The following is a 12,042-nucleotide window of genomic DNA, read 5'->3' as shown; positions in this document are numbered from 1 at the left end:
TTATTAGAAATATCAAACTATCACGAAAATTTTCAACTTGTTTATAATGTACTTGAACAATAGAAGACAAGAAGTATAATGAGCCAGCAATGAGTTGGGGATGGGTTGGCCGGGGACAGGCCGAGGATAGGCGCAACTCTACTGGTAGTTTTTCGATTATTCATTCACTTCTCTTTCAATTACTACCCATGGGTTTTCCCCTTTTACAGGTTCTCAAATCCATACGCTTCTTTACAAAGTACATATGTTTATATCTTACTTCACACCATGACTACTTTTCCCTTGTTTGCCAATTTTACAAGTTTGTGTTGTGTGTATGCCTATAAGGTCATGTTAGTGACAAAGTCGATCTTCCGTCCATGGACACATGAATGCTCGAGGTTTCTTGTTGTTGTATTTTATCTTTGCAATTTTTTTAGGATGTTGGTAAAAAGCATGTCACGCTAACCATTCCAATCTCTAGTCATTTTTATTTCGATGTAAACTCTCAATAGGTCATGGAAACACAATTCCATCTTTCGAATGACTACCAACTAACAATCTCATATCGCTTGCACATTTTTATTTATTCATTGGATTAAATATAATAGTGTATTATGTTATATATTGTGGGCCTAGGAAACTTAGACATGTATAATCTAGTACATCCTATCTAAATCACTACGGTAACCATAATATATGGACTAGTTCTTAGATGGTTAGTGTAACTAGTTACAACATGATCATGTAGAGTGTGGTTATATTACATAAGTATGTTATAACTGGGTCTGATTCCGCTGCAATTGGGTCTTCTATGACATAAACGAAATGAGTATCGTAGGTAGGCAAATAATTTGAGATGTCGTGTGAAACTTTATATAGACAACTATTAAGAAAATATATTATAGTTTAATTATTTTATAGATAAAAAAATTTATGAGAAAAATATTTATTAAGGTTTTTATCGTGTGAAACTTTATAAATATATATGAAAAATAATGTACTAATCATTAAATAATTAAAGATATATATCAAAAATAAATAAATTAGTATTTTATAAATCAATCCAAAATCCAAAATAATATTTGATTAATTATCCAAACGAAATAGTATAATTCAAATGGTTCGATTGAAGAACCAATTATTATCCAAATATATAGTGGTAATTAGGTCCTTTCCGACATAAGGGAATGAGATATACAGTATCCGAATCCAGGGTGGCAAATAATTTGAGATGTCAGTGAAGAAGAAAAGGAGGAGCACCTTCAAATCATGAAGAAACGACATCTTTACAGTTTAGACTATTCTAGATTTTGGGTGGGTTGGCCACCTTGAATCGATCCAAAAACTTTGGGCAATAACAAATAGGTAACATGTTAAAAAGACTTGCCGATTACCTTATTTTTTACATCGTTGATAGTGACATGAAAGATGAAACATCGAAACGTTACATATTTTTACCATATCATCAGTTGATTTCTTGAAAACTTTCTAAAAAAACGTCTTTTAAATTTTAACCAATCGATTGAAAATTCAAAGTCTTGTTTAAACTAATATATAGATTTATGGATGTTTGAGTTACTATTAAAAATTGTATTGGTGTAATAAAAGTACAAAAATACATTTCATTTAACCCTAAATAATTGTCTTTTTCTCGAAACGGATGTACTATATATAATTACTTTGCATTGGGCAACCCGTGACTATCTATATTTCTTGCAACTTGCATCATCCTCTTCACTTTATGACCATAGTCTCCAGAACACGTATCAATTAAGAGTCGTTCTCATCACTGACACTATTTGATGCATCGTCATGATCATGTCTCCGGTGGTTAGCGAAGCACTCTTATCCGGTTACACAACAGACTCCGCCACCCTACGCCGCCGCACCCACTTGGTTCAATCTTTCTCGGTTGTTTTCCTCTACTGGTTCTACGTCTTCTCATGAAGCCAAATACCTTCATGCATGTTTCACTAGTATTATATACGTATTTGCATTTATATTCTCTTGTTTTCCTGTGATCACGACTGTATTTTCGATTTATGATCAACATGGCTACTTGTGGTGTGACAAAATTTAATGAGTCAACTCAACCCCTGGTTTTGGTTTCTGATGATAATCATGATTCGGTCTCGAGGAAGCAAAAAAGAACCATATCGAACAGGGAATCTGCTAGGAAATCGAGGATACGCAAAAAGAAACATATGGAGGATCTTGTAGGACAAGTGAGTCAACTCGTGAGTGAGAACAAATGCATGGCCATCAACTTGAAAGATACAACTCAGATGTTCGTCAAGATGGAGTCCGACAATTTGGTTCTTAAAGCTCAATTGGCTGAGTTGACTCACGAATTTGAGTCACTCAATGAGATTAGTAATGGATTCAACTTAGTCATGAGTGATGTCGACTATGAAAATAAAGCATGGAGTGCATGGTGAGGTCTTCATTGCAATTAATTACATGATGAATGAATATCATCATTTTATGGTTGACATGTTCTTGAATTAATAAATCTTAAAAATAACTCTTTAAACAACGTACTTATGCTGTTAATTGGTGTACATTATCCACATATTTATGATTCAAGAGCGTCACACTATGATTCAAATGTTTACAATAAATAGATTACATTTAAACAAAATCGTATATTTCAAATTTTCAATTGTTAGTTGTGTTTAGTGTTTAGAGTTTTAAGAACATTATATAAGTTATTTGGTTGCATTAGTCGATAGTTATTAACACGTTAAAACACAAAACTAAAATGTTATTTTAACGTTACTTCAATAGAATTATTTTGTAAATTAAAAAAACTACATAACTAATTTCTTTACTAAATATCAAAATTACTTGATGTATTTGCTTATTTTAAAATCTTACAATAGAAAAATAAAATAAGTCGGTATATACCATTACCAATTTGTACCAACCAAACTTGTTGGTAGCCAAATATATTGGTACCAAATATATTTGATACGATACTGATAGCAATTTTTTTATACCAAGTATAGTTGGTACGGTACACGGTTTAAGGAAAAACGAATTGGTACCGTACCAATTCCACCCCTAGTTATTACCGTTTAGAAATAGTCATTTTTACCGATTTTAACCGGTAAAAATGACTATTTCTAAACGGTAATAACAACCATATTGGTCTAATACGTACAAAAAAAAACCTTTGTGACCTAATACGGACAAACCGGAAACCTTATTACCCTTCTAAGTCATTATCCATTTTTATTTACTCATCGATTTTTCAAGCTAATTTTAGAAAATCACATTTAATTCATGAATAATTTTAGTTTAATTATAAAAGTAGGTGTGAAACTCGTGTAATATACAAGTTGATTTAAAAAAAAATAAACATTAAAGTGTAAATAGAAAATATTTTTTTAATGTACAACGTTAAAATAAAGAAGAAACATATTTATTGCAATTTAATATCATATATGTGATATTTAATAATTTACATATATAATATATGACTTTAATTTTAAAAATTGAAACAAACCAAAATTTGACAAGTGGATTATATTTATTTCAAAAATACCATAAAATGATAAATATCAAAACTCATAAGAGATTCACATGTAGCAAAAAAACCTTCAATTTATTAAGGAGGAAATGTTAATTCCAATCTAAAAAAAATATCAATGGTAAACCACATTTATCTGACCTTCGAATTAAAAATACTTTGATGACGTTTAACTTTAATAAATTAACATCGACTATTTTTCGTCTGGTTTGTCTTCACATGCACATATTTATTTGAATTATATGCATATATCGATCATGATCAATTTGCACTCGTTATGTTTTTTTGGTTTATTAATCGTATTTGGTCCACTATTCACTAGATAATACCACCAAATAATTGGTATTATTGAACCATTGCTTCTACATTTTGTAATTGAATGGTCAAAAGTGTGATACCATGATCTAGAATGTAGATAAAGGGTCTAACTTTAGAATGCAGATAAATGGTCTAATTCATACGTAATGAAAGAATACGAATAAATCTTAACCATTGATTGATATATCTATCCAATATCGATGGCTAGGAAAGAGAAGCATTAGATATGTTTAAGGGTGGTTGGTGGTCATTTTTGTTGGCATTTGTTTAAGATACCATTGGAGCTATAATGGGAAGTTGATGACATCAAACCTAAATTATTGAACCAAAGATATATCAAAAAACTATATAAATCATATCTTAATCAATCTTCTATATCCACAACCTTCCCAATATGTATGTGTTCTTTTAAATATCTTCATCAGCATGACAAAAGTCTAATCTACCATTATATATATATATATATATATATATATATATATATATATATATATATATATATATATATATATTGTTTTCCTGGTTAAAATATTATAGTTAAATAAATTGCTGAGTTGATGTTATTTTGATATTTTATAAAGTAGGTTGTAGGTATAGTATAAAAAAATTATACTTGTATTTTGTGTATTCTTTTTTTATACACCATTGTTAACTTTAAGTTAGGGTCCGTTTAATAGTTTTTGTTTGGGAAAATACTGTTTGATAAAGTATTGTTGGAGAAAGTTTACTAACTGGGAAAGAAATCATGTTGTTTGATTATACATATGATTGACTGTGCCTAATGATGAAAATGACCATATATATCACCCTATTGTTGTATATTGTGATGGATGAAATTACTGAATAATTATACAACATATAAATTATCATACAAAATCAAAATTACACATAGTCATTTAAAAATCAAAATACAAATTGTCATACAAAATCAAAATTATGTTAAATTCAGAATTTTTGATTGAAACTTTATATATGAAATGGTCCTCATAAATGCGATGCTCGGAAATCAGAAGAAAGAAATAAGATGAAAAAGATGAAGGTTCACGTCTAGTACTCTCCAATCAGAAGAAACAAATCAGAAAAATAAAAATAAAATAAGAGATGAGATGGTTACCTATGGGGCAGAGCTGGTGGCTGCAACGGCGTTCCAGCGGGGGAAGGCAGGCTGGTGACGAAGGAAGGAACTTAATGAGGAGGCGATGATGTCTGATGAAGAGCGCCAAAGAGAAGAAAGAAAGATGCGAGGTTTGTGACACAATTGTATTTTCAGCCCATTCAGTCAGAAATATATTATTTAGGGGTTTTATGGAAAAAAATATATCTTATCGGGATAGACATATTTTTTATGCAAATCAATCAATCTTTCCGGCCTATTCAGCTAGAAAGATCTGTTTGGAACATGGAAAGATATAGGACCTTAGTTTAAAGAAAAATACAGCATTTTTAACATTAAGTTGGTTTGAAAAGAAATCAAGTTAGGTGGAATAAAAAACTTACATGTATAACATAAAAAGATATACACACTCTACAAATAAAAACGTATCATGTTATATAGAAATAAAAAAGTATAGTTATAAAGGTTAAAATTTCAACAAAAGTTGCCTAATTATTTTAAAAAAATGTTTATTATAATGACATTTAAAAAAAAGATAGATATAATAGTAAATATCATACCAAATGGAGTAGTGGGTGCAATGTTTTAAAAAACGGTTTTTTTAGTTGAATCAGTATGATGGTTGGTTTCCGGTTTAACCGGTTCAACTGTCGGATCAATATGTTTCTATCTTTTTTTCTTTTTTCCTACACACACATGTATATACAAATAATAAATTTGACGTTTACAAGTTCAAACATTAAAAATACATATAAAAATAAGTTGTAGATCAATCCAAATATATTAAAATAAAACATAACCATAACTTTTAGTGTTTTATATCAATCCATATATATAAAAAATAAAAATAAATTATAATACAAAAAAAATATAGTTTTAAATAAATACAAACACATAAAAAAACTTTAAAACATTATCATATGTTTTTATTTAGAAAAACTAAATATATTTGAAAAAAAAATCATCAAAGTTATTATGTGAATTGTTTTTTTTTTCATGTGTTTTTATTCGGTTTAACCGGTCAAACTGATTTATTTTGACCGGTTCAACCGGGTTTTTCTAAAACCGACCGATTCAATTCGGTTCAGAAATCAACGTAAAATTTGTGATAGTTGAACCGCTTCATCTCCGGTTTCTGGTCCAACCTGTTCGACCGACCAGTTGAAACTGGATTTTAAAACATTGAGTGGTGTACACTAATACACTGTTCTAAAAATAGTAAATATAGTTTTGTTATTTGGATTTGATGTACACGATATCACATTAACATTTCATATATACCATCGAAAAATAAAGATCTTAATTCAGTAATTTAGAATCATATATTTTCAATAGCTTATAAATCAAACCGATGTTAATGAAGAAAAATAATAATATTAAAATGCATTTTGACAAAATGCTTTAATATGAAACTTTTACATCAATAACATATAGGTGGTATACTGATATTAGATGGTTTTTCCAAACACCACAAACAGTTGTGCCATTTAGGGATATTATTCGGGTCGGAATAAGACCGAATCCAAATAACCCAAAAACCAAATAAGGGTATTGCATTAACCGAAAACCAGATCGAATAACAAATACAAGTTTGGTTCGGTCCGTGTATTAATCGGTTCAATTCTGTTATTACCCGAATAACATGTATAAGATGATTAAGGACCTAATATAATCGAAAAGAACCGTATTAGGATTCTATAACTCGAATAACACGAAAAGAAACCTAATACACATTTTCATGACTTGACAAGATAGGAATTTGTGAATCCTTAAAGATAAATAATAAATTGTCGATTTCTGAATATAAAGAGGAAGGATCGACACTCAATTTATGAATATGAATGATTGAGTAGGAAGTCGACTTCGGTAATACAAAGCAATAGGTTTTTTTTCTCTTGAATGTACAACTCGATCACAGGAGAGACAAAAAAAAACACGATCGAATCGATTGAATGTAGGTCATTCAGTGTAGCAAGAAAAATACGATTAAAAAAACGACTTTTCAATTCCAGGCTGGTATTTAGAACTGAATAAACCCTTGTTTAGGTAACCTAAGCCGAATAACCCGAGAACCGAATAAGCCTAATATAGATACCCGAGAACCGAATAAGCCTAATATAGATACCCGAGAACCGAATCGAATTTCTTATTCGAGCCTAATTTTGTTTAGTTCAGTTCTAATTTTCAGGTCAAATTCTCATCCCTAATACCATTCTCTTTTTCTGTCCATCATTCTTATTATTTTTTTTTCAGTAAGCCGCAAGCAGATTTTTTATTCCTCTCTACATTTTGTTTTAGATATTTCAGATTTGTTTTTGGCAAATCAATATTATATAATGTATTATTATTTTTTCATTTACAATTTTTTTTTCTTCAAAAAACTCTCTAAACTAAATGAAATATGAACATAAAATACAATCTTAGTTTTGCATTTGTCGAGCAAGTTTTGTGTAGTTAATTATTAATTATTTCTTGTTTAAATATGGACAGGTCATGTAATATTTAATGAGTTATAATGTTGATGGACTTAAATCTTAAGTTGGGCTAAAGAATGTTTATGGGCTAAACAGGCTTATTGGATGAACAAGATTGGGCTGTGTTTCTCTTCATACACTGATACACACGCATAATCTTTAGTCTCTTACCTTCATCCTTTCTTTTTGCTTCTTTCTCATTTTTTTTTGGACTCCAGTTTAGGGTTTATATGCTGTAAGCCTTTAGGTATTGATTGGTTATTGTTGATTACTCCAGATTTATTGTGTGTGAGATTAGGTTGTTGGTTTTGTTTCTATTTTCATATATATATATATATATATATATATATATATATATATATATATATATATATATATATATATATATATATATTGTGTGCTAGAATGCACCAATATGAATTTAGTAAATTAAATAATTATTTAATGAAATATATATATATATATATATATATATATATATATATATATATATATATATATATTAAATTATTTCCATAATTATAAGTATATTAAATGATATCCATAGTTATAATTATCTTTTTATGGAAACTAATTAAATCCGAATTAATGTCAGCAATAACATTTTTTCAGAATAAATTCGCATCTAGGTTTTTATATATGAATTCATATTTTGTTTCAGGACCACTCAGTTAAAATACAATAAAGTTGCATGGAATATGAAGAACGAAAGTGTATTCTATTTGAATAAACTCTCTTTCTGTTAGAATACACTTTCATTCTTCTAGATATGAATTCATTCTGAAAGAATATTATTGTTGACAATAATAATGAATTTAATTAGTTTCCATAATAATGAGTTATAAGTATGGATAGCATTTAATATACATATAATTAATACTAAATTCCTATTGGTGCATTCTAGCACACAATAGATGTGAGAAATATTTGAACCTAACTCTCTCTCTCTCTCTTTTTGTGTGTGTGTGTGTGTATATATATATATATATATATATATATATATATATATATATATATATATATATATATATAGAGAGAGAGAGAGAGAGAGAGAGAGATAGACTAGCCCGTTTACCCGCGACAAGCGACGGGTGCAAATAGTTTTTCCGGAAATTTGTTCCTAGAGGCGATTAATTCTTTTGTGCAAATAGTTTAATACATCTAAACAATTATCAGTATGAGTCATGATAACAAATACGAAATCAGCACCAATAAAAAATAAAAGTTTGGATAATTATCTTTCAGCCATTAGTTTGTTTCAAAAGCAGGTCGTATTTCAAAATATATGTAATGTGATTGTACAAATCAACTTTGTATTCTGTAACGGTTTCATAATCGTCTTTTTTATTACTTTGTTCAGCAACTAAGGTTCCATACCTGTTTCGCCAAGTCCATTACATATTCATCGTTTTTTCAACTTCACCATCGACCCGTTATAGAAAGTCCAAGAACCATGGATTGATCAGTGCTTTCATATACTATAACTTTATGTAATGGTGTTTGTTTAAATCAGTAGGAGCCTATAAATATGTTGTTGTTTTGTGAGATTAAAAAGTTGTCATAACAATAAAAAAAAATTGTTTTCGGTTAATATTAAAAATATATTAAGGAATATATCAACTTTTCCATCATCTAAAACGAATGTCCTCGCATCTAGAAGCCTTCTCGGTGGGGGAATATCTATGACCACTTTTTATATATTATTAGTTTGGATTTTTGATTTTACATAATAAAAGAATTTTTAATTTTCAATCAGTAATATTTTTATTAAAAAAATTGATTAGACATTTTCTCACATTGATTCTTCTTTATTAATATTTCTTTTATCTATAGTCATAAAAAATTATCAGTTATATCTTTCGTCATATTAATGAACCAAATAACCACATCAATGCTTTTAAACAATATGAAATACCATCCCTTGCACTTCTTTTAAAAAAATGCAAAAATGATATTTCTTTGTTATCCAAAATCAGCCTCCTAATACAATTGAGATACATTAAAATTTTATAAATGTGTTTTTATAGAAAAGAACCAAAATGCCCTTTCATATCTAACCAACCAAACCTCATGATGCAAATAAGGGTGATGCTATAATCGTCATTGTTGAGAATAAAAGAAAATTACTCCCAACATCCTTCAGTTCTACATCATAAAAGATGTCGCACCAACTCTAATGTTTATAAAATATCAATTATACCCTTCATTCTTTGAATTAAATTGGCAGCAAAATAGACCAATTCCATCAATATTATGACTGTGAATTCAACACTTTCAAAAAAAACCAAAAAGCCCTTCCTTAGTAAACTAATCCAGCCACATCATATTGCCATTTTTGAGATTAAAAATCAAAAATTGACTCTCAAAGCGTTCAACTCTTTGAAAAAAAAGTTGAAGTATTCATTTCCTCCAAATCTTGTATTTGTAAAATACCAAATATACCCTTCCCTCTTTAACTGTTTTTGATAGTGAAACTAAAACTATTAGGTGCGTCCATTGAGCTTCTATTTTTTTTTTTTCCTTTTTTCAATTCACAAAAATGATCATTATGGTAAGAAATTCTCTAATTCGCACATACGTCCTTATTAACACTCATATAATCTTTTTTAAAACCCAACAATTTACATCTAATGTCATCAGTGTTGAATCCAACCACTTTTTCCACATAATTATTCTCTTTCTTTAAAAATATTTTATTTCTTTCTCTCCAAATGTAATAGCCTGAACGAAACGATGCAATTTTTTTCTATTACATTCTAGATATTTTTACTATTCGGCAAGTTTTGAAGCTTAATACCCAAAGAATTCCAAGAAAAAAATCTCAAACCAAAAACAAGTAGAATATGGAACAAAACATGGTAATAATTTAAATAAAGGAATTATGGTACCTTGATGACAAATATTCCATCATCGAATTAGAATAATATGGAACGAAACATAAGTCATCAATATAAAAAAGTAAGAAACCTTCTTGTTCTGGGATGAAATCAAATGGTACAGTTGGCAATCTTCTTGTCCCAAAGAATTATTGAATTAAAAAAATAAATAGAGACTAAAAACAACAAAGTAAAATGACCATAATATATAGAAACTTGGTATATACTTTCCTTCAATTCCATTAAAACCTATATATCTACATGATTCATTCTCTCCACAAAGTTTATAGCCAATTCAAGTAGCTTTCTCTTCATCAACTTTGAAGCCTAAACAAATTAATAAATAATAATGACAATCATGATTTCATAAACAATTATTAGTGAATTTGGTACTAATTAGCCATGGTCATAGAGAAAAAAAAGAAATTGCATGAACTTAATACACAATAGTAGCTCCTGATAGAAATTATTCCAAAAGACATCATCATTTGAACCTACAATATAAGAACAAAGTTCAGGAGTATGATAACCCCTATTCACTGAAGTTTAGATGTGTAAAATCCAAAGCAGTTAAAAGACAAAAAAAAATTATTTTGAGGATTAGATCTGTAAAGAATAACAAAGTGTAACATCAAGATCGGTTAGTAAATTAAATAAGATAAAATCCAACATTCAATAATGGGAACTTTTTATATTTCTCAGATTCAAAAAGAGACAACGGGAACATACTTATCTGTATGATTTTTTACATTTATAAACTTGATCTGAACTAAAGGCCTGAATCAGATCATTGGCTACAAAGAGTGGTGGGTTTGTAGGCGGCGATGAGGTGGCTAACAGTAAGGAGGTAAGGAAGAAGAGAAATCAAATTGACTGAACCTGTAGGGATTTAACAGATCCAATGTTTTAGTCCATTGACGCCTCTTCAATTGCCATTGTTTGATACGATTTCTACACTACCATCAACATTCTAATGAATAACAGAAACAAAAATAGAATGCCCATTTCAAATTTGATGTAAAAATAGGAAAAAAAAACAGAAAATCGAACCTTTAATCACAAACATGCCTGTTTAGAGGAGATGGTGGTGGGAGATGTTAGAGGAGACGATGGTAAATGTCATGTCTAGGGTTTTTAGAGAGGGTTGGGTGGTGTTGGAGACGATGGTCTCTAGGGTTTTCAGAGTGGCGATGGTTTGGTGGTGGTGGGGTGGAGAGGAGAAGGGAACACCAGTTCATGGTAAGGATTGTAAGACATACTGGTGGAAAAGGCAAATGTGGATACAAAAAGCATAAATGGAAAAGGAGGGATATGGATTAGGGTTCTTATCAGAGAGTTCAAGGAGAGAAGACATGGAAAAGGGTTCTTCCACAAGAAATGCCAATTAATTGACTGAGATAAGAGATAAGAGATAATATACAGAGTTTACGGGTAGACCAATTTAATCTGCGGAAAATAAGGGAATACTGAGTCAATTTTGACCAATATTTCCTTAATTTTCTGCAATATAGGCACAAAGACAGGGGATAAAAGAAGAATGCAACAAAGAATTGTAAATTGTTGAATGAGTCTCCCCATGTAGATACGTATTAGATAAAGTATTGCATAAAGTTGTTGTACATAATGTTTTTAAGATAATTTTTTAAGGGCTTGTACATCTTAAAATTCAGCATTTGAGACTAAATGCTTATTATATATATATATATATATATATATATATATATATATATATATATATATATATAT

At 29.3% G+C, this 12,042-nt stretch overlaps 1 long non-coding RNA gene and 1 pseudogene across 1 annotated transcript; one reads left to right on the top strand and one right to left on the bottom strand.

The window, feature by feature from the left end:
* The first annotated feature begins 2,033 nt into the window (after positions 1–2,033).
* Positions 2,034–2,420, top strand: LOC145095618 (bZIP transcription factor 44 pseudogene; annotated as a pseudogene).
* Positions 2,421–10,967: 8,547 nt separating this feature from the next.
* On the bottom strand, positions 10,968–11,841 carry LOC145093031 (uncharacterized). Its single transcript, XR_013702731.1, has 2 exons — positions 11,347–11,841; positions 10,968–11,247 (listed from the first exon to the last, which is right to left on the bottom strand). It is a non-coding gene; the product is annotated as an uncharacterized LOC145093031 (long non-coding RNA).
* Between the last annotated feature and the right edge of the window lie 201 nt (positions 11,842–12,042).

Source organism: Lactuca serriola, chromosome 3, assembly GCF_051521515.1.
Source record: "Lactuca serriola cultivar US96UC23 chromosome 3, Lser_US96UC23_V15, whole genome shotgun sequence".
Lineage (NCBI taxonomy): Eukaryota > Viridiplantae > Streptophyta > Magnoliopsida > Asterales > Asteraceae > Lactuca > Lactuca serriola.
Note: the sequence above shows the minus strand (reverse complement) of the source record. Positions and strands in the feature narration are given on the sequence as shown.